Source organism: Schistocerca gregaria, chromosome 3 (assembly GCF_023897955.1).
Source record: "Schistocerca gregaria isolate iqSchGreg1 chromosome 3, iqSchGreg1.2, whole genome shotgun sequence".
NCBI lineage: Eukaryota > Metazoa > Arthropoda > Insecta > Orthoptera > Acrididae > Schistocerca > Schistocerca gregaria.
In genome coordinates, this window is record NC_064922.1 from 403,650,999 (window position 1) to 403,674,364 (window position 23,366).

Below are 23,366 nucleotides of genomic sequence, written 5' to 3' on the forward strand. Positions count from 1 at the left end.
TGTATGGAAAAATATTCTCAAACCATCTATGCAGCCACCTAGCCACCATGGAACAGTGATGGTTATAACATTATTACTCTGAAACACAACTAAAAAGGAAACAGTGGGAACATCAGGATTCACCACAGGGAAAACACAACCATCAACAGTCTTTGAGGTTTGCCTTGATCTATGAGTAAAAGTTAATGCTCTTAAGGGACAACATTCGGCAATCTTCTGACGGGTTCATGGGAGGCTGTCAAGGCGAGGAGTCGAGGGAAGCTGCCCGAGAAGGTTTCCTCATTCTCCGCAGGGCAGTTATATTTGTACCTGCTGCTTCTCTGTGCTATCAAATTTTGGTCCAACCGTCATTTCTTCCAGGGGAGCCATCACGTTCAATGGGAATGCCGCCCCCAGAGCCCATAAACAAAAGCTGATCCATCTAAGGGTGTCAGTGGTGTCAAAGTTTCTCAAGAACATCTTTGCGTTGCTCATCACGCAGCGAACTGTCCTTCACGACCGCGAAATGTGTGGGAATCTACACTCCTGGAAATGGAAAAAAGAACACATTGACACCGGTGTGTCAGACCCACCATACTTGCTCCGGACACTGCGAGAGGGCTGTACAAGCAATGATCACACGCACGGCACAGCGGACACACCAGGAACCGCGGTGTTGGCCGTCGAATGGCGCTAGCTGCGCAGCATTTGTGCACCGCCGCCGTCAGTGTCAGCCAGTTTGCCGTGGCATACGGAGCTCCATCGCAGTCTTTAACACTGGTAGCATGCCGCGACAGCGTGGACGTGAACCGTATGTGCAGTTGACGGACTTTGAGCGAGGGCGTATAGTGGGCATGCGGGAGGCCGGGTGGACGTATCGCCGAATTGCTCAACAGGTGGGGCCTGAGGTCTCCACAGTACATCGATGTTGCCGCCAGTGGTCGGCGGAAGGGGCACGTACCCGTCGACCTGGGACCGGACCGCAGCGACGCACGGATGCACGCCAAGACCGTAGGATCCTACGCAGTGCCGTAGGGGACCGCACCGCCACTTCCCAGCAAATTAGGGACACTGTTGCTCCTGGGGTATCGGCGAGGACCATTCGCAACCGTCTCCATGAAGCTGGGTACGGTCCCGCACACCGTTAGGCCGTCTTCCGCTCACGCCCCAACATCGTGCAGCCCGCCTCCAGTGGTGTCGCGACAGGCGTGAATGGAGGGACGAATGGAGACGTGTCGTCTTCAGCGATGAGAGTCGCTTCTGCCTTGGTGCCAATGAGGGTCGTATGCGTGTTTGGCGCCGTGCAGGTGAGCGCCACAATCAGGACTGCATACGACCGAGGCACACAGGGCCAACACCCGGCATCATGGTGTGGGGAGCGATCTCCTACACTGGCCGTACACCTCTGGTGATCGTCGAGGGGACACTGAATAGTGCACGGTACATCCAAACCGTCATCGAACCCATCGTTCTACCATTCCTAGACCGGCAAGGGAACTTGCTGTTTCAACAGGACAATGCACGTCCGCATGTATCGCGTGCCACCCAACGTGCTCTAGAAGGTGAAAGTCAACTACCCTGGTCAGCAAGATCTCCGGATCTGTCCCCCATTGAGCATGTTTGGGACTGTATGAAGCGTCGTCTCACGCGGTCTGCACGTCCAGCACGAACGCTGATCCAACTGAGGCGCCAGGTGGAAATGGCATGGCAAGCCGTTCCACAGGGCTACATCCAGCATCTCTACGATCGTCTCCATGGGAGAACAGCAGCCTGCATTGCTGCGAAAGGTGGATATACACTGTACTAGTGCCGACATTGTGCATGCTCTGTTGCCTGTGCCTATGTGCCTGTGGTTCTGTCAGTGTGATCATGTGATGTATCTGACCCCAGGAATGTGTCAATAAAGTTTCCCCTTCCTGGGACAATGAATTCACGGTGTTCTTATTTCAATTTCCAGGAGTGTACTTCCTAAAGAGAGGGGTGCTTTCATTGAGACCACTTTAGGTTATATCATGAGGCTCTTTCCTTTCGATTCTAAGCGATGGCGTGTCTGAAATGTTTTCCTTTGCCACCCGTAAGGAAACTGCTTGATTTCGATGCTGGCCGTAGCGGTTGTGACCTCCATTGTAGTGGCGTCGGAAGAGGGGGTCAAATGTGGGAAAGGGTTTTGTGACGAACCTTCCCATTGCGTGAAACTTCTACGGCGGTGTATTGCAGAACTGTGGTTAAATTTGGTTCCAATGTGACACCATTAATCCACTTTACACGCCACATGACTTCTGAGCAGGGGCCTTTTTCCCCGCTTGTTTGAAGCGTCGTCGAGCCAGAGATTGAGATCGCAGGGCGCCACGCTTTCGCGCCGTTACAGAGGAGGGCTGTAGGGACCGTTGAGCCAAATTTCTGACTTACGTGTCAGAATGGGAGCCAACAATGGGGCTTCGAAAAATTCATCCTTTAATTCTGTTGCGCAGTGTAGAAGGACGAAGCGGCGATTTTCACGGGGGACTGTCCCTGAACAGTAAAAGTGAATTCTACAACCAAGGTTCATCCTAGGTTATCCATCATTTGGAAAAATGTTTCGCACTGAATGGCGAGTAATGTAACACTTTAGGCCGGGTATCGGTCCATTTACTTGGTAATCGGATCTGTTATCGAGCACCGAGTCACAGATTGCCGGGTAGAATATTTTCATTGATATTTTTAAGCTCTACTTTATCGAAAATCGCTTATTATGGCAATCTTTTATATACTGTCCGTGATAGCTGTATTTAATTAATATCACAACGGTTGACTTACTTTATCCCGGCTACTAACGTTTGTTTACACGCTGTAAGTACTATCATGTTTAAAAGTATGCAATGATCAACTGCGAAGCAGTTTAAATCACAGTAGCACTCAGTGAAGTCTGACACTTATCACAATAACTACATAACGGAGCATAGCTTAAACTGGGGATGTACTTAATTTGCAAAGCTACTTTTTACAAAAGTAATTATCTTTTTTAATAATTTATATCTCATCAGTCAGTTCAGGTACGGAGAATCCGGAATACATTCCATACTTCGTCAAACTTACTGCATTGAAACTTAACTTTAGTAGGTACCACTTAAGCTGCATAATAATTTGCAACTTCAAAACGCAACTGATCTGTATTCTTATAAAAAGCTAAATTCTGTTTAATTCTTTGTTCTATTACATTAATACGAGTTTTCAATTCCACTTCCTATCCAAATTACCTGTACTATTAACTGAAGAAACATGTTTACATAATTAATCTCCACTACAACAATGTGTAGTATATCCAACAAAAAGCTTAATATATGAAGCCTTTCGAGCATTCTAATTGTTTTTAGCTAACCATCTACATAAGGAGGTCATACTGTAATCGATTATTTGAAACTATAGTAATTTTATGACCTTGGACACTCTGAGAGAGAAATTAAGTTTGGATGGGTTAATGAACAGATGTGATTGACAAGTGCTCTTGTAAGTAGGCTTTTAGGTTTTTATGTTGTCAACGCACGTAGTGTTCTGTATGAAAATAGCTGTGTGCAGTCTGTGGCTGGTTGGACTCACTGTTGAAATATTCGCTTATGTATTGCTGGGCTGTTGGATGTAAACAGCGCGTAGCGTTGGGCAGTTTGAGGTGAGCCGCCAGCAGTGGTGGATGTGGAGAGAGAGATGCCAGAGTTTAGAGAGGTTACTATAAGTGGACAATCTGGACGTGTGTCCTCCAGAAAAAGGAAATTTGTAAAGATGGATGTCATGATTTGATAGATGTACAGTATATATGATGCCTTCTGAGTATTATTATGGTAAATACATTGTTTGTTCTCTAAAAAAAAATCTAGCATGAGTCCAACCAGCCATAGACGGCACACAGCGCAATCAGCGATTTTTATACAGAGCACTACGTGGCGTTACCACCATAAAAACCTAAACAGCGTACTTACACTCTTAACACGAAATTATGGCACAGCATCATTATGAATTGTGTAATGTAAACCCTGGGTAGCATCAAATCCATCAGTGAATAAAGGAATATCCACAAAAAATTTACTGTCAGTGTTTCTATTTAAAGACTAAAGAGGATATTAAAAATATTCTGCACGAGATTTCAGTGGATGCTGGGAAAACACATGACGTATTTTCAACTTGGAGACCAGCCATTACTCAAGTTATGTGAAGATTTTCTTCAACCATTTCGTGTTTCTTGCTTCTACGGTGTTTGTCGGGCAAACTTCACATCATGTGAGCGCACGTATGAATTCTAGACAAGAATTCCAAATGGTAACTTCAATATGCAGAGAAGGGATAACAACACCACCAAGCTTCATAGCAACAGATTAATATTTTAGAGCTCATAATTACAACAACTTTATGACTTTCTTATTAGTTTATGTCGTCTGAGTGCTTTATGTGCCAAAGAATTTACTCCTTACTATTTACAGCATAAATCTTTTTCCAACAGGTAGTGCAGTTTCCCTTCACAAACTTATAAATCACGCTTGAGTTGTTTATTAATCAGAAAGCCTCATTTTATCTGCCGTCGTTGTACAAAGGTGGATATAGTGCGTAGATTTGCAGTTAAATCCCATCATTGTCGTATTCGAGTCCACAGCTAGCTCCTCCTTGATCCACACTCTGCAAACCTCGCAAAGTATGTGGCAGGTGCTACTCCCGATGTGCCAAATATAATGGTGTCGTCCACTCGATTCGCGTATTGAGGGTGGGAATAATGACTGCGTGAATGCCTTTTGCGTGTCACTAACCTAATCTTGATTTCGCAATCTACGGGGGCGATAAAAAGGGGATTGTAGTAATTTCCGTGATTCCTGAGTTTTGGAAACTTCGTAAGTAGAATGTCATAGGGTTGTTGGCACCTTTAGTCAAGCGTTAGCGAGGTAAGGTTTTTGGGCATTTTTGTGACGCCCGTCCGCAAGTCAAACATATCAGTGACCATTCTTGCTCTTCTTCCAGGTATACATTCAATATGACCTCATAATCCTATTCTGTGTGGCTCGCACTGTTTAAAGTAACTACATTATAGCAGCATTGTAAAGCTCAACTAAAACCTGTCACCTACTTTACGTGTGAATGAACCTATGTTATCATTCTATTTCATATCCCTACTCATTATTACATCCAATTATTTGTATTAATTGATGGACTTCGGTTGTGACTCATTGATCTTGTAGCCATGTAACACGAGGTTTTTTTGTTTCTCGTGAAGTGCATAACATTACATTCCAGTGCATTTCGTTCTGATTGAAAACACGTGCAGCTTATTTTTAGGAAGTATAGATAACTGTATCATAATCAAAAAAGACTGAGGTTATTACTGAGATTGCTTGCTAGATCTTTGACACAGACCACGACAAGTAAAACTCCTACCAATCTTCCACGTGGCTTGCCTTGAGTTATTTCTACGTCTGTCGATGACTCTCCACCGGCCACTGTGGTCGAGCGGTTCTGGGCGTTTCAGTCTGGAACTTCGCTGCTGCTACGGTAGCAGGTTCGAATCCTGCCTCTGGCATGGATGTGTGTGATGACCTTACGTTAGTTAGGTTTAAGTAGTTCTAAGTCTAGGCGACTGATGACCTCAGATGTTAAGTCTCATAGTGCTTCTTAGAGCCATTTGAACCATTCGATGACTCTACATCCGAATACCATGCTGCGTTCTGCCTACCAAGGAATCTTCAGTCGAATCAAAACATTCTTTTGGTGTCTCTTATGACCGTATTTTTGGTAATAATCGTGGGTATGGAATGACATGAGGAGGCGTTAAGTAATATGATGCTTTGTACTACGACGTAATCGTATTTGCTAAAAATATTACTGTGCGTCTCTCGCAAAGGGATTTGTCATTTTCTAAAATTCTTTCAAAAATTCAGTTATTAAAGTTCTAGTTCTTAATATGAAACATGGCAGCTGTTAACCAAAATATTAATTAATTAGCGAACTGTGTTCCAGTCGAAATACGTATCCAAAATAAATCTGCTCAAATTAGTTCCGCGTGATTCAACAAATCTCAATATACCGCTTTTTCAAATACGGCAATTTCTCGCTCGTTTCGTGCTAATTAAACCGCGAGCAATTAATACTTCACGGCTTAACTTGTCTCGATTCATTTACTGTCGTCTACATGTTTCATCCCTGCACCGTTGTGGATCGCAGTCTACTGCCAACCAATTCCACCGTGCTGCGGTTGGTTCAGTGTATATCCTTAGGACATTGCTCCGAAACGTAAAACAGACGCGTTGTGCCTGCCACTATCAAAATTATCAATACAAATAAATGAAAGCGGGTAATTGTACCCTTAAAAAAACGTTAAAAATTAAGAACAGGAATAGTTGAAGAGTTATTATATTTAAGGGAAATGAAGACAACGATTGGATGCACAAAAAAACACACGGAAGAGTGAAAATGGGGTGGAGTGCTTCTGGAAAACTGAACAGGCTTCTCACAACTAAGGTTATGACGGGCTTGAAAAGGAAAATGTGCAGAACGATTTAAAAGTCATGTCTCTTTGGACAAATACGGTGAACTAGAGCTCCACTGACCAAATTCAGTGTTGATAGTGTGGACCAAAGCAAGAAAAATATGTCAAGCAAACATGGCCTAGAAACTACACACCTCAAGAACTATGTGAAATACATTTCACTAACTAAACAAACACTCATAGCTCTTAAGGTACGCTCTTTATAGCCCTTATTAAGTGGAAATTTTCTTCTTGTTATGATATCTCAAAGGAGATTCGTTTCACAGTGTCGAAGATGTGCTCATAGCTCTTAAGGTATGTATTTCAATGTGTACTGGACTTTCTTTCTACTTCGCTCCATACTTCCACCTCTGAAAGTTTAACGGATGTATAGGAAATACCAGTCCTGATTTACGGATGTAAAGAGAGGACTCTAAAACATTTCAAAGACTAAGGTGTTTTCAAGTTGAGGCCCTAATGGGAGATTAATAAATGACGATGGAGAACAGTCAAGAATAATATAATAACATGGTGTAGTATAACTGAAGAGCGCAATTCATGGAATAGTCTACAGAGGGCTTTCAACCAGCTGTGCTTTCCAGATACCAGTTGGATGATGATTATGATGAAGATGAATATGATTATGCATATGATTATCATGAAGACGGAGGATATAATTCAATACAACAAGAAAAGTCTAATAGAACTATATGTGTCAGGAGAGAAAACGCTGTACGACAATCCTCGAGTGTATGTAAGAGAGTGTCCCAAGGAATAAATTGAAAACATCTGTATGCAGAATCGTCATCCACCGACTCTCCAACGCACTAGTATTATTTAGGCGAAAACGCTCGCCGCTAGGTCACCCCTCCGGCAACACACGTGACTTTGTACGTTGTATGGACCGCAAGCAGAATTGTGACGGGCGTGTATGAGTTCGGCCTTGACAGCTGCGAGAGGTTCCGCTTGCAGGCTCAACCTTCATAAAATAACTCAGTGTTCCTGCCGGCACGATAGCTCAGCGTGCTCGGTCAGAGGGTTAGCTGCCCTCTGCAATAAAACAACTGAGTTACTAGATCAACGAAGAAGTTAAACGGATGTCATAGGACGTCCGCCCCGAACACATAGAACAAACTATAACGAACAAAATGATATAAAAAAATTGGTAGCGTATCCGATTAATATCTAAAACATTCTGGGCCACGGCTTCGGTCCCAGCTACTTCTTCATTTTGAATAAAAATCAGCAGCAGTGGCGTCAGAAGCCTTCCGGTAGAAGCAATCGACCTCTTTCTACCAATCAGGGTGTGTGTGTTTGGGGAAGGGGGGGGGGGGGGGGGGGGGGGGACGGAGAGTGTTTGCGGACAGAGACCCGAAATACACGCTTGCCTTCGGTTAGGGTTGCTCGACCGAGAATGATGCTATTTATACATTCACTAATCAAACAGTACAAGCCTTTGATAGTAATATATCGCCACTTGGATATTTTTTGAGATCTTTCCAAGCATCTGATTGTATAGATCATTTTACTCCCTTAGAAATACTTAAGTTTTGTGGAACTGATGATTTTATGCGCAGCTGGTTTGAACCATACTTAACAAACGTAATGCCAAAGCTTGTGCTGAATAATTTAGCCAAAGTCGGTATGGTAGAACATATAGTGACTAGAAAAAAAAAAGTCAACAGTGGAGTCCCACGAGATTCAATGTTTGGTCCACTTCCTTATATACGTTAATCAATTTCCACTTAACATTCGCAAACCAAAACTGGAATTTTTTGTAGGCGAGATCAGTGTTATAATAAATCGCGTTAGAGAGAAAAAAACAGAACAGTTGTAAACGATATTTGCAAAGAATTTTTAAGTGGTTCTCTGAAAACAGACTGTCCCTAAATTCTGAAAAATACCACACGTTCATTTCTGTACAACAAATAATCGTACCAACAATTGATGTAGCACATGAGCAGGAGTCAGTAAATAGGGTAGAATAGCTCAAATGCTAGATGAAAATTTGAACTGGAAGAAGGCTATTACTGAGCTCCTCAAACAACTAATACCAGCTACTTTTGGTCCTCACATAATTGCTAATCTTAGAAACAAAGGTATCAACCTTCTCACATTTTTTCATATTTCCACTCAGTTATGTCCTACGGAGTAATTATCTTGAATAACTCATCACTTTTGAAAGAAAGAACCGATTACGCAACAGTGGGCTTTAAAAACAGATACGGTATTCACCCAGGTATATCACGTAGGTATATCTTCAAAGAGCTACGTATTTTAGGTGTGCCGTCACAACAAATATATCTGCTAATAAAATTTGTCATAAATAATCCACCACAGTCTGAGAAAAACAGTGATGTCCACACCTACAAGACTAGAGGAAGAAGTGACCTTTATTACACGTTGTTAAAGTTGTCATATCTCAAAAAGGAGTTCAGTATATAGCAACGAAAATTTTTAGTCATCTAAATCTAATTTAAAATCATTTCTTCTGGACAACTCGGTCTATTTCATTGACAAATTTCCACTTAAAAACTGATAGCCAGTTAAAAAAGACGAGTGTAGTCGTATGAACTGGACTAAAAATAATGTGGCCATTAATGTTAACATTGATCATGTATACATATCCCGTAAAGCGATTCGTTCTACATTATTTCGATAAAAGAATTACAACGCTTCATTATCTTTTTGCTCTAATTTTTATTCTCATAGTTAATGACGTAATGTAATGATGTGTAAAAAATGCGAACCAAACTTTAAATGTTAAAGAAGCTATGATTTTTATATACGTTCGAAGATTGTATTTGACGTACCGAAACTTCGAGAAGTTGTATAAGTGGTGAATGCAGAGCTACCGAGAATAAATGAAAATATACTGTTCTTTTATCTTCTTCTTGTACTATCACCTTTTGTCGTTTGGATCTCGAACTGAGTATATGTAAATAGTTGTGACTATTTGTGGGGTAAAGGTTATTTAAATCTGCCTGCTGTGTAGGTTCCGATATTAATTAAAACCGTTGTCTCTTAATGATTTATGTTGTTTACTCCTCATGTTACAGGCAAAAACAGGCGAGGTTGGCGGCGGATTGTTCGAACACGTACGATCGGACATAATTAGTCTCCTTCCGTCTATCACGTTTCAATTAAGTGCCCGAAACCACCTGAGATATTTCTTTCGATCACTTTTCGGCTGTATCCAATATTTTCTATTAAAACTGCGCGGGTCTCATCGGTGTCCGTTTCCGAATAATGACGTCTACCAGCCTGGTCATTGACCTAATACCAAGCAGATCTGGAAAAGAAAATAAACAGGGTGGAGTTCGATAAGGTAAACTGTTGTGTACAAGCAGGGGACTTAGTTGTGAAGCACCACACTTTTTAGTAAAATCATCCACCCTGCCAAGTCGCGCGGTCCTATTGTTCCGAAACGCCCCACTTGTGAACAAATCCTTGCCGCCCCTTTGAGTAGTGCTTTATGTGGCTCTCATCTAGAGACTGTGAGGGAAAGGGTTAATAATCGTTCAAATAATCTAAGGAACATGTAACTAACTAACAAACATTAATAGGTCAAGAAATCAACTACTGTACAGTTCCAGTACTGTCGACAAATCATACGAAACTGTAGTCCGCCCCCTTAGCTGAATGGTTTGTATGTCTGATTGCCATGTAGCAGGACCTAGTTTGATTCCCAAGAAATTTTCACTGCTCGGGTACTGGGTGTTCTGTTGTTCTTATCATCATTTCGTTTCATCATCACCGACACCCATATCGCCCAGTGTGACGTACACTGAAAAGACTTGCAACTCGGCGGCCACACGATCAATTTGAAGCATCTGGTAACCGTAATTACCGATACCGTAAAATACTTAGAAGCAACGATGTCAAACGAAATAAAGTGGAACGATCACGTGAAATGTTGTTGTTGTTGTTGTGGTCTTCAGTCCTGAGACTGGTTTGATGCAGCTCTCCATGCTACTCTATCCTGTGCAAGCTTCTTCATCTCCCAGTACCTACAGCAACCTACATCCTTCGGAATCTGTTTAGCGTATTCATCCCTTGGTCTCTCTATCTACGATTTTTACCCACCACGCTGCCCTGCAATACTAAATTGGTGATTCCTTGATGCCTCAGAACACGTCCTACTAACCGATCCCTTCTTCTAGTTAAGTTGTGCCACAAACTTCTCTTCTACCCAATCCCATTCAATACTTCCTCATTAGTTATGTGATCTACCCATCTAATCTTCAGCATTCTTCTGTAGCACCACATTTCGAAAGCTTCTACTCTCTTCTTGCCCAAACTAGTTATCGTCCATGTTTCACTTCCACACATGGCTACACTCCATGCAAATACTTTCAGAAACTACTTCCTGACACTTAAATCAGTACTCAATGTTAACAAATTTCTCTTCTTCAGAAACGCTTTCCTTGCCATTCCCAGTATACATTTGATATCCTCTCTACTTCGATCATTATCAGTTATTTTGCTCCCCAAATGGCAAAACTCCTTTACTACTTTAAGTGTCTCATTTCCTAATCTAATTCCCCCAGCATCACCCAACTTAATTCGACCACATTCCATTATCATCGTTTTGCTTTTGTTGATGTTCATCTTATACCCTCCTTACATGACAGTGTCCATTCTGTTCAACTGCTCTTCCAAATCCTTTACTGTCTGTTACAGAATTACAATGTCATCGGCGAACCTCAAAGTTTTCATTTCTTCTCCATGGATTTTAATACCTACTCCGAATTTTTCTTTTGTTTCCTTCACTGCTTGCTCGATATACAGATTGGATAACATCGGGGATAGGCTACAACCCTGTCTTACTCCCTTCCCAAACACTGCTTCCCTTTCGTGCCCCTCAACTCTTATAAATGACATCTGGTTTCTGTACGAATTGTAAATAGCCTTTCGCTCCCTCTATTGTACCCCTGCCACATTCAGAATTTGAAAGATAGTATTCTAGTCAACATTGTAAAAAGCTTTATCTAAGTCTACAAATGCTAGAAACGTAGGTTTGCCTTTCCTTTAACTAGCTTCTAAGCTACATCGTATGGTCAGTATTGCCTCACGTGTTTCAACATTTCTACGGAATCCAAACTGATCTTCCCCGAGGTCAGCTTCTACCAGTTTTTCCATTCGTCTGTAGAGAATACGCGTTAGTATTTTGCATCCGTGACTTATTAAACTGATTGTTCGGTAATTTTCACATCTGTCGGCACCTGCTTTCTTTGGGATCGGGATTATTATATTCTTCTTGAAGTCTGAGGCTATTTCGCCTCTCTCATACATCTTGCTCACCAGATGGTAGAGTTTTGTCAGGACTGGCTCTCCCAAGGCCGTCAGTAGTTCTAATGCAATGTTGTCTACTCCCGGGGCCTTGTTTCGACTCACGTCTTTCTGTCAAACTCTTCACGCAGTATCGTATCTCTCATTTCATCTTCATCTACATCTTCTTCCATTTCCATAATATTGTCCTCAAGTACATTGCCCTTGTATAGGCCCTCTATATAGTCCCGCCACCTTTCTGCTTTCCCTTCTTTCCTTGGAACTGGGTTTCTATCTGAGATCCTGAAATTCATACAAGTGGTTGTCTCTTCTCCAATGGTCTCTCTAATTTTCCTGTAGGGAGTATCTATCTTACCCCTAGTGAGATAACCCTCTACATCCTTACAGTTGTCCTCTAGCCATCCCTGCTTAGCCGTTTTGCACTTCCTGTCGATCTTGTTTTTGAGACGTTTGTATTCCTTTTAGCCTGTTTCATTTACTGCATTTTTATATTTTCTCCTTTCATCAATTAAATTCAGTATTTCTTCTGTTACCCAAGGATTTCTACTGGACCTCGTCTTTTTACGTACTAGGTCCTCTGCTGACTTCACTACTTCATCCCTCAAAGCTACCCATTCTTTTTCTACTGTATTTCTTTTCACCAGTCCTGTCAATTGTTCCCTTATGCTCTCCCTGAAACTCTGTACAGCCTCTGGTTCTTTCAGTTTATCCAGGTCCCATCTCCTTAAATTCCGACCTTTTTGCAGTTTCTTCACTTTTAATCTGCAGTTCATAATCAATAGATTGTGATCAGAGTCCACATCTGGCCCTGGAAATGTATTACAATTTAAAAGCTGGTTCCTAAATCTCTCTCTTACCACTATGTAATCTATCTGAAACCTGTTAGTATCTCCAGGCTTCTTTCATGTATACTACCTTCTTTTATGATTTTTGAACTAAGTGTTTGCTATGATTAAGTTGTGCTCTGTGCAAAATTCTATCATGCGGCTTCCTCTTTCATTTCTTAACCCAATCCATATTCACCTACTACGTTTTCTTCCTTCCCTTTTCCTACTACCGAATTCCAGTCACTCATGACTATTAAATTTTCGTCTCCCTTCACTATATGAATAATTTCTTTTATTTGATCATACATTTCTTCAATTTCTTCGTCATCTGCAGAGATAGTTGGCACATAAACTTGTACTACCGTAGTGGGAGTGGGCTTCATGTCTATCTTGGCCACAATAATGCATTCACTATGCTGTTTGTAGTAACTTACCCGCACTCCTATTTTTTTATTCATTATTAAACCGACTCCTGCATTACCCCTATTTGATGTTGTATTTATAGCCCTGTATTCACCAGACCAAAAGTTTTGTTCCTCTTGCCACTGAACTTCACTAATCTCCACTATATCTGACTTTAACCTATATACCTCCGGAATATTTTACCTAAGAGGACGCCATCATCATTTAGTCATATAGTAAAGCTGCATGCCCTCGGGAAAAATTACGGCCGTAGTTTCCTCTTGCTTTCAGCCGTTCGCAGTACCAGCACAGCAAGGCTGTTTTGGTTAATGTTACAAGGCCAGATCATTCAATCATCCATACTGTTGTCCCTGCAACTACTGAAAAGGCTGCTGCCCCTCTTCAGGAATCACACGTTTGTCTGGCCTCTCAACAGATACCCCTCCGTTGTGGTTGCACCTACGGTACGGCTATCTGTATCGCTGAGGCACGCAAGCCTCCCCACCAACGGCAAGGTCCATGGTTCTTGGGGGTGCCACGTGAAATAAACAGTAACAAAAGCAGATTCAATGAAGGAATCTTAAATTAAACAGTAGCAAAAGCAGATTCAATGAAGGAATCTTAAGTAAACGTAATTCATCAAAGAGGGAAATGGCTTACGAAATAGCTGTTGAATCGATTTTTGAGTATTTTCTCTAGTCCCTCACTAGGTTGGATTAATAGAAAATATAGAGACGATTCAGCGAAAAAGAGGATGCGCGTCATCATGGAGTTATTTAGTCGACGATACAGTATTACGAAGATACTCAACGAACTCCAGTGGCAGACGCTAGAAGAAAGGCATTGTGCATCACTGAGAGATTTACTATTGCAATTCCGAGGGATTAAATACCAGGAAGAGACGCAGATATAGGTGTGGAATCTCGGTAGTATGAATGAGGCAGCTAAGCTAGAAAATCTACAAAGGGAAATGCAATGGCTCAGTCTAGATTTAGTGGAGTCAGTGAAGTCAAATGGAAAGAAGAAAGAGATTGCTTATCAGAGGAATGTAGGGTAAACCAACAGCAGCAGGATTCTCTATGAACGGGAAGGTAGGGCACAGAGCTAGTTATTACGAAGAGTTCTGATCTTTCAGAATCAAAGGCCAACAATAGTTCAGGTAAATATGTCGATATCAAAGCAGATGATAATGAGATAGAGAACATGAATGAGGATATGGAACGTTTTCTCCTTTCATTATTTTGCTGGGGCGTGGGGAGTGGGGTGGTGGGGAGAGAGAGGCGTGGTTGGTAGAAAAGTTTCCGAAAACATTTGAAATAATCAGCAATCATCCGATAGCATGCGCTACCTAACACGAGCCAAAACGCCGCGCTTAAAAATAGAATTATACCACGGCCCATTACTCGGGTTCTGTGGGTGGCAAAAAGTTAGGGCAAAGTGTTTTGGATAGTCCTTGGGCTAGGGGCCATTAGTATATCCAACAGCAGTACGGTCTTAATGTCACAATAATTCAGTACCAGGTAACTATATATATCACACACTTCATCCTGATTAGGCAACTGGAGCAAATGAGTTCTTTATTTTTGAATTTGAAATAGTCCACAGGAGGCCTGAAGGGTATTATGGTGGCAGCATTAGTTCATGGACACTTCCTTAGAAAATCCCATAAAAGTTGTTTCTTACAATTTTCTCGTACCAAAACGGTGTCGCTTTTATGCACAGTAAATGGCTGAAATTTTGACGATATATACATAAGATCCTGATCTGAAACAATCTTGAAAATTTTCATGATACCTTCATCCGTTTCCGAGATACCAAAACCCAGTCGTTGATACCAAGATGACTTTACATATCAAATGCCTGAAATTTTTACGATATGTTCCTATGATCAATATCTCGAACACTTTTGAAAATTTTGTTGGTATCCTCATCCGTTTCCGAAATTCATAGATTCAATGTTACTCTATGTGCACATGTGAAATAAGTACCTAATTCGGGATCGAGAGAATTCTAAATAATAAATAATCGCAGCGCATTACTCTATTTTTAACTTTATATTCAATGTCCGTAAGCATTTATCTAAAACTTTAGTCTTCCAATTTTCAAAAATCTTTATCCGTTACTGAGAGAAAGATAGTTTTTGGGTACTAAAGTGGGCCGCGGATTCCAATAAGGCCATGCACATCAAATGGATAATTTTTACGTTGCAGCCTTAGGATCCCAATCTAAAACAACGTTGAAAATTTTCTTGTTACCTTTATCCGTTTCCGAGACACGTCGGTCGCAATTACCTTACTTGTACACGTAAAACACAAACGTAAAATCCTGTGTGAGCAGAAAACATTGTTTATAAAGTTTCAAATATGCTGTAAAGTGTCTCCTTTATCATCAGAAGGCTTCTGGGAACTCTATGCTGTAGTAGTAAAGCACATGCAAAAGTTTTGAACGTGAAATCAGGTCTGAGGTGTAAAATTAGTTTTGCGTTATTTCTGTTTCACATAAGTAATTTAATAAAATTTTGCTGAAATGTAAATTTCTTTTCGTATGAATGACATGCCCTGCTGTGTCAGGGAAGATAAGGGAACGAGTGGACAAATTCTCCTATCGCAACACAAAAAGGCGAATATTCTCCTCTGTAAAAGATTGTGACTGAAAAGTAGGATAGGAGCTGCCTCATTCTACCTTCCTCCAGCGCCTTTAAAATTTGTACCAGTAATTTGAGCATGCGAACGTATACGCGCTTTTTAATGTTGATAGAAAAGGAGTGGGAAAGGAAGAGAAAAGTGATCGATACTGGACGACAGTAGACAGTCGTTGTGGCATAGAAAGAGCGAAGAAGACAACGGCAGTGTGAATGATAGACAGGGTCACAGTGGCAATGGAACATAGCTGACAGCGACAGATCTGTGCTAGGAAAAATGTCAAGAAGGGAGACGAATAAAAAGGAGGAGGAAGTGGGAGTGGGTGGGAACCAGTGATAACGAGAGGTAGAAACTGTTAGTATAACAACTAGGGAGAGAGAGATAGTGACAGTGAGAAGAGACTGCTTCAGTGCGAAGGGATGAATGAGACAGTAGCGGTAAGACAGATCAAGAGGTAGACAGTTACAGTAGCAGGAGACAGTAGCAGCAGGAAAGGAAGACGGTGACTATGGCTGTGAGGCAGGAGACAGCTGCAGTTGGGAAACCAACAGGAAGATGATCAGAATGAGTTAGGCTGAATAAGTGAATGAGAATGGGCAAGTAGGAGTGGACAGAGATGTGCGACTAACAGCGATGGACTAACGGGTGTGAGCGAGTAACAGTCAGTGGGGCCTGTGTGAGGAGGGGTGAGTTGCATGTTAAAAAGAGAGCGAATACTGAATGTTCGCATGCCAAAACTGTTAGGAGAATTTTTAAAAGTGCTGAGGAAGGTAGAACGAGGTAGGCAGTACCCTACTTTTCATTCAACTGTTAGTTCGCATACATTGACGGTAGTTCCAAGAAGATGGCTTCCGAAATCTGCCGACAATTATCGTTCAGAGGCAGGGGCCGTGTTATTGAGGTCAGACAGTACAGTACAATCACGTTATGAAGAACATTCTGTAATGTGAGTGGAATGTGAGGGCGATGGATATGACGGCCACTGTGGGGCAGCGAAGTGTAAGGGAAGCAGCTGTAGTAGCAACACATTTTGATTGGTGCCGATCATCTTCTATGGTATAAATTGTACCTGAAACTAAAAGGACTCCGTGAAAGTACATTACAGAGACGTTCGTGTTCAAATGTGGTTCTTGTTTATAGTGATGAATATGGTAAAAGAGTACATACCATTATATTTATCGTTTTACATGGATCACTTGGAGAGGAGTCTATGGGATGTAGAAAGAGTCAAAGATTTTATTCTGTTACAACAGAAGTACGGTGCTGTACAGAAAACATTGGCAGTAACTGTAATCCATATGAAGATTTCTAGTGTCTATAGAATTCTAGTGATCAGAGCTATAATGAAATAAGTTATTTCTCCAAACTGTTCAGTAATAACGTAGACTTTCCTTGTTTCTCCATAAATGAATTTCGTTATAAGTCTCTGAATTTCTAGTTTCGGAGTTTGGACTGAAGTAGCCTTAATCTAACAGACCAGAGCTTCTGACGGATTGGCCATTTGTAAGAACGGGATCCTGGGGGTTCAGGTATGGTATTGTTAAGAGTGGCATGAACAAATGAGAGAATAACATCGTGTTGCGGGAGTTAACAATATTCACTTTATCATAACTTCACATAAAAGGAATTTTATAGATTTATTTTTACAATCTTGTTATAGGCCCTCACTTCTTGGGCCTCAATGATACTTGCTTTGGGTCGCATGTGGTCCGTGTGCAGCACGTCGAACACCGCAAGCCTTGCTGCGCCAGTTTTAAAAGTTCAGTACTACCGTACAACCATTTTCTTCTTCTTCTTCTTCTTCTTCTTCTTGCGTTACGACCTCTGTTGGACCACGGGTAGCCCCTTCGTTGCAAAATGAGATTTTTTACTCTGCAGCAGAGTGTGCGCTGATATGAAACTTCCTGGCAGATTAAAACTGTGTGCCCGACCGAGACTCGAACTCGGGACCCGGAGAGCTTCTGTAAAGTTTGGAAGGAGGAGACGAGATACTGGCAGAAGTAAAGCTGTGAGGACGGGGCGTGAGTCGTGGTTCGGTAGCTCAGATGGTAGAGCACTTGCCCGCGAAAGGCAAAGGTCCCGAGTTCGAGTCTCGGTCGGGCACACAGTTGTAATCTGTCAGGAAGTTTCAGCCCCCTTCGTTGAGTGGATTTTTCTCTTCTTCTCAGAGAACCTCTTCGTTCTTTCTCTTCTTCTCTCCCGCTCTTCTTCTGAGATCATCAGTGTCTTTTCTCATGACGGCTCCTGTATTCTTCTCTGTCGTTGATCTCCGGCATATTGGTCGGTGTATATTACTTCCTCCAATTTTTCTTTATTTCTACCTTGATTCCAAATTCCAACCAGTCCTTCCGAAGTTCAGGTTGGTACCTGACTTTCCCTACGTCTTCGCATCCAACTCTTTCGGGACATAGTATTTCCCTTACTATTTTTCTCTCTCCTTTCTCTAGTTGTTCTGCCCCATTTCTTCCTAGTCTCATTATCTCAGCAGCATATAATACTGCATTCCTCACCGTTGCCTTGTAGTGGCTTATCTTTGCCTCTGTGGATATATTCTTTTTATTGTATACCTCTCTCGTCATACAGAAGGCTGACCTCATCTTCTTTATGCTGTCTATTGGTCCCTCCTTGCTCCTGTTCCCTCCTGTTATAGCAATTTTGTAAATAGAAGACCGAATTTGAACCATTTGTATCACACGACTTTCACCTTTCTGTATAGGTTATGTTTTTACACTGTATATGTAAACATTGATGCATATTCTGGTACAATAACTCTTCTAAGTTACAGTTTCAGGGTAGGCTTCTCGGAATGAAACTGTTCTAGAAACGGGCTAAGGAAGGTGTTATTGCATATAACGCAGTAGTCACGTAGAAAGTGAGGCTTGCTATAAATGTCTAGGATGGCGTGATGCGGCTTCGGTTGTGGCGTTTTAAGTTCTCCTATAAAGAACGAGCGCTGTAACTCAGCGGGCGGCGGGCCAGGCCCAGCCAATCCCGACTTGCCGCTCCTTTAGCCACAAACAAAATTCTTGACTGCGCCATAAAATATGCAGAAACAGCGGCTGCCTTCAAGTTTGAAAGCGCTCTCCCCGGAGCACGCCAACGCCCCCGGCAAGTTCGTTTACGGCGCTGACCTCGTGCAAGTTTCGTCGCACGTGAACGCCCGCCTACGAGGGAGTGGCTCCGCACTGCGCTGCCGGTCTTCGCACCGCCGCCACGTGGCCGTCCGGCCTGACAGCGTGCCGTGCAGTTTTTACCGAGCCTACTTGCTGCTGTCGGTCTCGTCTGTGCAACGGAAAGGAAACGACACTTCAGAAATGATCTTACTGTTCTCCACAGGGACGCTGCTGCGCTCTGAAACGCGTCTACTACAAAAAGAAGGAAGCCAGTAGTACCTGAGTGCAAGATTGGTACTAAACGTCTTGAACGCATCTCGTAGTGTAAGTGCTTACGGTTATAACGTGCAAGCGGTATTAAATGTGACGATGACGTAAACATAGTACTATCTACACTATTGCCCATTAAAATTGCTACACCAAGAAGAAATGCAGATGATAAACGAGCATTTATTGGACAAATATATTATACTGAAACTGACATGTGATTACAGTTTCACGCAATTTGGGTGCATAGATCCTGAGAAATCAATACCCAGAACAACCACCTCAGGCCATAATAACGGCCTTGATACGCCTGGGCATTGAGTCAAACAGAGCTTGAGAGGCTTGTACAAGTACAGCTGCCCATGCAGCTTCAACACGATACCACAGTTCATCAAGAGTAGTGACTGGCGTAATGTGACGAGCCAGTTGCTCGGCCACCATTGAACAGACGTTTTCAATTGGTGAGAGACCTGGAGAATGTGCTGGCCAGGGCAGATGTCGAACATTTTCTATATCCAGAACGGCCCGTACAGGACCTACAACATGATGTCGTGCATTATCCTGCTGAAATGTAGGGTTTCGCAGGGATCGAATGAAGGGTACAGCCACGGGTCGTAACATATCTGAAATGTAACGTCCACTGTTCAGAGTGCCGGCAAATGCGAACAAGAGGTGACCGAGACGTGTAACCCATACCATCACACTGGGTGATAAAACACTATGGCGATGACGGATACACACTTCCAATGTGCGCTCACCGCGATGTCGCTAAACACGGATGCCACCATCATGATGCTGTAAACAGATCCTGGATTCATTCGAAAAAATGACGTTTTACCATTCGTGCATCCAGGTTCGTCGTTGAGTACACCATCGCAAGCGCTCCTGTCTGTGATGCAGCGTCAAGGGTAACCGCACTCATGGTCTCCGAGATGGTAGTCCATGCTGCTGCAAACGTCGTCGAACTGTTCGTGCAGATGCTTGTTGTCTTGCAAACGTCGCCATCTGTTGACTGAAGGATCGAGACGTGGCTGCACGATCCGTTACAGCCATGCGGATAAGATGCCTGTCATCCTGACTGCTAGTGATACGAGGCCGTTGAGATGCAGCACGGCGTTCAGTATTACCATCCTGAACCAACCGATTCCGTATTCTGCTAACAGTCATCGGATCTCGATCAACGCGAGCAGCAATGTGGCTCTACGATAAACCGCAATCGCGATAGGCTACACTCCGACCTTTATCAAAGCCGGAAACGTGATGGTACGCATTTCTCCGCCTTACACGAGGCATCACACCAACGTTTCACCAGGCAACGCCGGTCGACTGATGCTTGTGTATGAGAAATAGGTTAGAAACGTTCCTCATGTCAGTACGTTGTAGGTGTCGCCACAGGGGCCAGCATTGCGTGAAAGCTCTGAAAAGCTAATCATTTGCATATCACAGCATCGTCTTCCTGTTGGTGAAATTTCGCGTCTGTAGCACATTTTTAATGGCCAGTAGAGTATGTCCGATTCCCGGTCCTGCTACTGCCGGGTCTGGGTGCTGACGAGTCCTCTCCATTTAGCTCGGTCCTCCCACCACTTTTCTTCCTCCACTTGCTGCCAGGTCACTCCTCACCTTTCCACAGATATTCTCACTCCCATTTTCCACCGTGTTCTTGGGCGCCCTCTAGGTCTTTTTCCATCCATCTTTGTTGTTGTTGTTGTGGTTTTCAGTCCTGAGACTGGTTTGATGCAGCTCTCCATGCTACTCTATCCTGTGCAAACTTCTTCATCTCCCAGTACCTACTGCGACCTACATCCTTCGGAATCTGCTTAGTGTATTCATCTCTTGGTCTCCCTCTACGATTTTTACCCTCCACGCTGCCCTGCAATATTAAGTTGGTGATCCCTTGATGCCTCAGAACATGTCCTACCAACCGATCCCTTCTTCTGGTGAAGTTGTGCCTCAAACTTCTCTTCTCCCGAATTCTGTTCAACACTTCCTCATTAGTTATGTGATCTACCCATCTAATCTTCAGCATTCTTCTGTAGCACCACATTTCGAAAGCTTCTATTCTCTTCTTGTCCAAACTATTCATCGTCCATGTTTCACTTCCGTACATGGCTACACTCCATACAAATATTTTCGGCAGTGACTTTCTTACACTTAAATCTGTACTCGATGTTAACAAATTGCTCTTCTTCAGAAACGCTTTCCTTGCCATTGCCAGTCTACATTTTATATCCTCTCTACTTCGACCATCATCAGTTATTTTGCTCCCCAAATAGCAAAACTCCTTTACTACTTTAAGTGTCTCATTTCCTAATCTAATTCCCTCAGTATCACCCAACTTAATACGACTACATTCCATTATCCTCGTTTTGCTTTTGTTGATGTTCATCTTATATCCTCCTTTCAAGACACTATCCATTCTGCTCAACTACTCTTCCAAGTCCTTTGCTGTCTCTGACAGAATTACGATGTCACTGGCAAACCTCAACATTTTGATTTCTTCTCCATGGATTTTAATACCTACTCATAATTTTTCTTTGTTTCCTTTACTGCTTGCTCAATATACTGATTTAATAACATCGGGGAGAGACTACAACCCTGTCTCACTCCCTTCCCAACCACTGCTTCCCTTTCATGTCCCACGACTCCTATAACTGCCATCTGGTTTCTGTACAAATAGTAAATAGCCTTTCGCTCCCTGTATATTACCCCTGCTACCTTTTGAATTTGAAAGAGAGTATTCCAATCAACATTGTCAAACGCTTTCTCTAAGTCTACAAATGCTAGAAACGTAGGTTTGCCCTTCCTTAATCTAGCTTCTAAGATAAGTCGTAGGGTCAGTATTGCCTCACGTGTTTCAACATTTCTACGGAATCCAAACTGATCTTCTTCTAGTTTTTCCATTCGTCTGTGAAGAATTCGCGTTAGTATTTTGCAACTGTGACTTATGAAACTGGCAGTTCGGTAATTTTCAGATCTGTCAACACCTGCTTTCTTTGGGATTGGAATTATTATATTCTTCTTGAAGTCTGAGGGTATTTCGCCTCTCTCATACATTTTGCTCACCAGATGGTAGAGTTTTGTTAGGACTGGCTCTCCCAAGGCCGTCAATAGTTCTAATGGAATGTTGTCTACTCCGGGGGCCTTGTTTCGACTCAGGTCTGTCAGTGCTCTGTCAAACTCTTCACGCACTATCATATTTCCCATTTCATCTTCCATAATATTGTCCTCATGTACATCGACCTTGTATAGACCCTCTATATACTCCTTCCACCTTTCTGCTTTTCCTTCTTTGCTTAGAACTGTGTTTCCATCTGAGCCCTTGATGTTCATACAAGTGGTTCTCTTTTCTCCAAAGGTCTCTTTAATTTTCCTGTAGGCAGTATCTACCTTACCCCTAGTGAGATAATCCTCTACATCCTTACATTTGTCCTCTAGCCATCCCAGCTTAGCCATTTTGCACTTCCCGTCGATCTCATTTTTGAGACGTTTGTATTTCTTTTTGCCTGCTTCATTTACTGCATTTTTATATTTTCTCCTTTCATCAATTAAATTCAATATTTATTGTGTTACCCAAGGATTTCAACTAGCCCTCGTCTTTTTACCTACTTGATGCTCTGCTGCCTTCACTACTTCATCCCTCAAAGCTACCCATTCTTCTTCCTCCGTATTTCTTTCCCCCTTTCCTGTCTATATCTCCCTTATGCTCTCCCTGAAACTCTGTACAACCTCTGGTTCTTTTAGTTTATCCAGGTCCCATCTACTTAAATTCCCACAGTTTTGCAGTTTATTTAGTTTTAGTCTACAGATCATAACCAATAGATTGTGGTCCGAGTCCACATCTGCCCCTGAAAATGTCTTACAATTTAAAACCTGGTTCCTAAATCTCTGTCTTACCATTATATAATCTGTCTGAAATCTGTCAGTATCTCCAGGCTTCTTCCATGTATACAGCCTTCTTTTATGATTCTTGAACCAAGTGTTAGCTATGATTAAGTTTTGCTCTTTGCAAAATTCTACCAGGCGGCTACCTCTTACATTTCTTTGCACCAGTCCATATTCACCTACTACGTTTCCTTCTCTCCCTTTTCCTACTACCGAATTCCAGTCACCCATGATGATTAAATTTTCGTCGCCCTTCACTATCTGAATAATTTCTTTTATTTGATCATACATTTCTTCAATTTCTTCGTCATCTGCAGAGCTAGTTGGCATATAAACTTGTACTACTGTAGTAGGTGTGGGCTTCATATCTATCTTGGCCACAATAATGCGTTCAGTATGCTGTTTGTAGTAGCTTACCCGTATTCCTATTTTCCTTTCATTATTAAACCTACTCCTGCATTATCCCTATTTGATGTCGTGT